Below are 4,706 nucleotides of genomic sequence, written 5' to 3'. Positions count from 1 at the left end.
CCCTACTATTCACTTACATAAAATGCCTGATTACATTATTGCAAGATTAAAAAAATGTTCATGTGGTCTGCCAGCTGGGAGCTACGGAGTATGCAATCCAAATCCATGTAGTCACATGACTGTAGCTTGGTCCCACCTCATTCCTATCTGTTCTGCCTTAAATACTGATTCTTGATCCTCTGGCTGGCTGAGATTTCCAGGATAGTCACGACAAATACAGGCATATCCCTGTGCCTTTTTTGGCTCTAATCCAGGTAGAAATGGGAGAATATTGGAAATATGAGAAACCAGCCTCCACACTTCCCAAGAAAAAATCCCCCTCGTATTTCTTCACCTGAACTCGCCTTCCTCTTTTTATAAGTGCCCAATTCTCACCTCCCTAGATAATAAGAACTTTAATCAGGGTCTGCACAGAAAACCAACATCAGTTACCAATCACTAATCAAGGTTTCTTACTGTGTTTTACTTTCAGTTTATTGAATGAACATCTAGCCAGAAGGTGACCTAGATAAACAAAGGCATAGTTATAGCATATTTCCTGGGATAAATGAAACTAGCATGTATTGTGGCAAAGGCTACTCCTAACAAGATTTGATTTTTTTCCCCCAAAAATGGAAGAGATGAGAAAGAGATCAAAGGAGAAGCTTAATGAAAAAGAAAAACAGAAAAACATCCACATTAGTGACTGACCCTATTATGTCATTAAAGATAGGCCACATTTTGGGAAGTAAACAGGCCAACAGACAAAAATCTTCCAAACAGCAATTTTTTAACTCCTCAGTCTTCACTAAGAAATTACTTTTTCATGAAGACTAATCCTTCCCATTACTCTTATAACAGATCTGAGTCTATTTGGGGATTGGTCGATTGGATCAACTTGCTCTTCATGATAAGCACGAGAATTATACAATGTTTTGCACTTCAAATTTGAAGAACTCTTCCCATACCTGCCCCATCAATTTGCAGTCGGCTGCCACCTTAGCTTATCAAATTTATGAGCTGTAGCTTCCATGACCACTAACAACTCTTTAGATTTTCCCTAGGTCCACAGCAGTGATGCTTGAGGAGAAATGCACAAGTGTTTGGCTTTAAAATACTGTGATGGCCTCCTGAAACTAGAGCAAGGAAAGAGAGGCTTTTTTTCTTCAGATTTGATTTTAACAAGACTCAAGACTGACATAGTCTATGGCCATGCCACCCTGAACAAGCCCGATCCCATCTGATCTCGGAAGCTAAGCAGGGTCAGGCCTGGTTAGTACTTGGATGGGAGACCACCAAGGAAGACCAGGTGCTATAGGCATAAAAAATTTAAAAAAAAATAAGGGATTGTAAACTGACAAGGTCCTTGCAATCTGTGAGGTCACCTAAAAATTATTTAAAAAAAAAAAAAACTGACATAATTTTCAACCAAATGGGACCACCTTAAATAGCAGGATATAGTGATATTTTTCTTACTATTTGATTTTAATATTTAATTTTTTTATCCAGAAACCATAAGACATCATTCAACAATATTTAAAAGGCTACTGTGATATAGAAGATACTGTGCTGTCCTGCTGATTTTTAGGAAAATAAGACAAGTTGCTTCTTCTCCAATTATGCCATACACACACACATATATGTGTGTATGTATGTAATATATATACATATGAGTATATCTTATATATCATCATATATAACAACTCAAAATATATGGCAACACATAGAGTCAAATAGGATAATAGCAATTGTAAAAAAGGAGACAGTAAAGAAAGAGTAGAAACATCAGAGAAGAATTAAAAGATATGAGCTCTGAGTTAGGTGTCCTCTCTTACTACTTTCCAAAAAAAAATGAGGAGGATTTCAATTGATGGAGATGAAGGGACTGGCAGATATGGAATGAACCAGTCAATTTAGGAAATATTAAGAGATCATATTTAAGTTGTACTTAAGTGCTAAATTTTAAGTTCTTAAAAGTCAGGCTAAGGAATTTGTCCTTCATGCTTTAGGTAAGAAAAAGCCATTCAAGGATTGTGAATACTAAAATAACATCAAGTTAGTGATATTTAAGTGGATTCCACAAGCAACAGCAAGTAGACTAGATTAAGGACAGTAGCTTGGAGGCAGGAAGACTAATGTAATGAAACTTCATGGAAAGGCTGAACAAGTGAGAATGCCCTTTGCTATACAACTGATCTAGATTCAAATCCAGTTCACTAGCTGCATGGCCTCAAGCAATTTACTTCTCTTTGGTTTCATAATGTTCTCATCTGAAAAATAGGAATAAGAAAAAAAAAAAACTTTAAAAAGCTTTTGGTCAGGATTAAATCAGAGAGTACATGTCAAGTGCCTCGCAAGGAATTCTCTCGGTCTTTATTGTAGAATGTCTTTATTTTGCCTTCACTTTTAAAAGATAATTTTGCTGATTATACCAGTCATGCTTGACAGTTTTTTTTTTCCCTCTACAACTCTGAATCTGTTATTCCACTGCTTTCTGGCCCCACTGTTTCTGATGAGCTATAAGCCATTTATCATATTGTTATTTCCTTGTATTTGTTGAGTCATTTTTTTCTTGCTTTCAAGTTTTTCCTTCTGTCCTTGGCTTTCAACAATTAGATACAGATCTTTTTTCTTTATCCTTCTTGGGGTTCTCTGAGCTACATTTTCTGACATTTTATAAATGATTGGTTAGGCCCCTGCCTTTTAAGTAATGTTTAAGTCAAACCACAGCATAAAGATTTTTAATTTTGAAATTTAGCTTATTCAGCTTCAAATTTAGCATATAGCCATTTTTCCCCTTTGGTTTGTGTATTTTAATATTTTTCTACACTAGCCACCTTACAAGTAACTGCACCACAACCATACTTTATTTCCTCTCAAAACTCAGCACAGATACAGGACTAGTTCTTATGCTGTAGAGAAATAATTTATAAATTCCTTGATTGAATTTTAACAGCTAGCATTGATCACTCTCTACTAATCTTTAAGCACCTTGCTAAAGATTATCTCATGTAACCTTCATCACAAACCTATGAGCTATATTCATTACTTCATTTTACAGATGAGGAAACTAAGGCTCAGTGAGATTAAATAAGCTGTTCTACATTGCACAGCTAGCAATAAATGGGTGACCCCAGACTCGATCCAGCAGTCTGGCTCTTAAGCACTGTTTGTTATTGGAACATGCTTATTTAATTTTGTGTTTCTTTTCCCAAAGTCAGAAATTTGTTTTAAGTCTCTAGCCTTCCTTATAACTTGAATATGATGAGAATGTATTTTATGTTTCTACTAGAGCCCTATTTGTACTCCCACAAAGGAGGTAATATTGCAGTGTTTCATGTACATTGAGCTTGGTAATAGACCATTTAGATTCAAATATAGGTTCATCTCTTTGCTACTTCTGTGACCTTTACAAGTTATTTAGAATCTCTGTGTCTTGGTTTTCTCATCTTAATTCAGCAAAATAAGAGTAACTACCTCATAGGATTCTATAAAAATAAAGTGACGTAATAGATATAAAATGCTGGGACAATGTCTAGCACCAATTAAGCTCTCAATAAATGTTGGAAATGATCATTACCTGTATCTCTTACATGATACTTATCTGATCGAATCATAATTTCCTATTTGCCTGTCTCTCCTATTGGATTATTAACCCCAAAAGACAGGGACAATATAATTTTCACCCTTATAGCTCTAAAGCCTAGAATTACCTGAAACATAGGAAAAGCACATTAAATATGTAAAGGATGAATGAATAAATAACTCCTTTTCAATGGATAAGCTAACATTTTACATAAGATGGGGGCTGGGGAAGAGAGCACCGTGAGAGAGACAGAAAGAGAGAGGTGTCTGTGGCCTTGGCTCATTACACATCTTCAACGAATTTAATGTATGTAATTCCACAGAGGCTAATGAGAATCAATGAGAACTAATGACCCAGAAATTCTCTTGAATTCAGAATAATCTACACCAATCTTACTGTGGGTCAAAATGTAAGTATACTTGAGTAGTTGTCTTCACTTGCAGGTGCTGTTTCATTCCCAATGTGATCATCTGGTCACATTGCCCATCCCACCTTCCTCCCGCCTCTCATCCTCACAGAGTCAACATACACACTGAAAGCGATATCTGCATTTATATGCCATATTAGCCTCTTGAGAGGGCCTTCCATTTAAAAATTTTTTCAGTCCTAAGAGCAAAAAAATGAACCAGAAAATATAATAGCACTATACTATATACCAAAAAAAAAAAAGAAAAAGAGTTGGCCTCAGTGTCCTTAGGAACTCAGTGCAGCAAACTTGGAGTGACACCACTTGCATTCCAAGTTCAGCGTCATTATTTGCTACCTGTGCCTCTTTTTCATAAGTCACTTCTTGGAACATCCATTTTCATATCTATAAGGGGAAGACAACAGTATCTTTCTTACTGGCATAATGTCAGGATTAAAGGAGATCATTAGGTAAAGCAGTATCTGGCATATGAGCAATTATTAACATTATTAAGTTATTAATATGCTACTATGTGGCAGGCCTGGGGAATAGTAACAAAAATGAAACAAGATACTTTAATGGAAATACATAAATGATAAAAGAGAAATACAGATGAGAGAACAAGGAAGGAAGAAGGCAATGTTTTTGTCATTCTCATGTTACAGATGTGCAAACTGAGGCGTGGAGACATTAGCAATCAGCAGTAGGCTAATGTCCTTAAAATTATATTGGCAA

At 35.8% G+C, this 4,706-nt stretch overlaps 1 non-coding gene across 1 annotated transcript; it reads left to right on the top strand.

Moving 5' to 3' along the window:
- Positions 1 to 1,181: 1,181 nt before the first annotated feature.
- Positions 1,182 to 1,300, top strand: LOC112473735. Its single transcript, XR_003044171.1, has one exon. It is a non-coding gene; the product is annotated as a 5S ribosomal RNA (ribosomal RNA).
- The last annotated feature ends 3,406 nt before the right edge of the window (positions 1,301 to 4,706 follow it).

The sequence above is a fragment of the Pteropus alecto genome, unplaced genomic scaffold (genome assembly GCF_000325575.1).
Source record: "Pteropus alecto unplaced genomic scaffold, ASM32557v1 scaffold8, whole genome shotgun sequence".
Lineage (NCBI taxonomy): Eukaryota > Metazoa > Chordata > Mammalia > Chiroptera > Pteropodidae > Pteropus > Pteropus alecto.
This window is presented reverse-complemented; position numbering and strand designations above follow the sequence as displayed.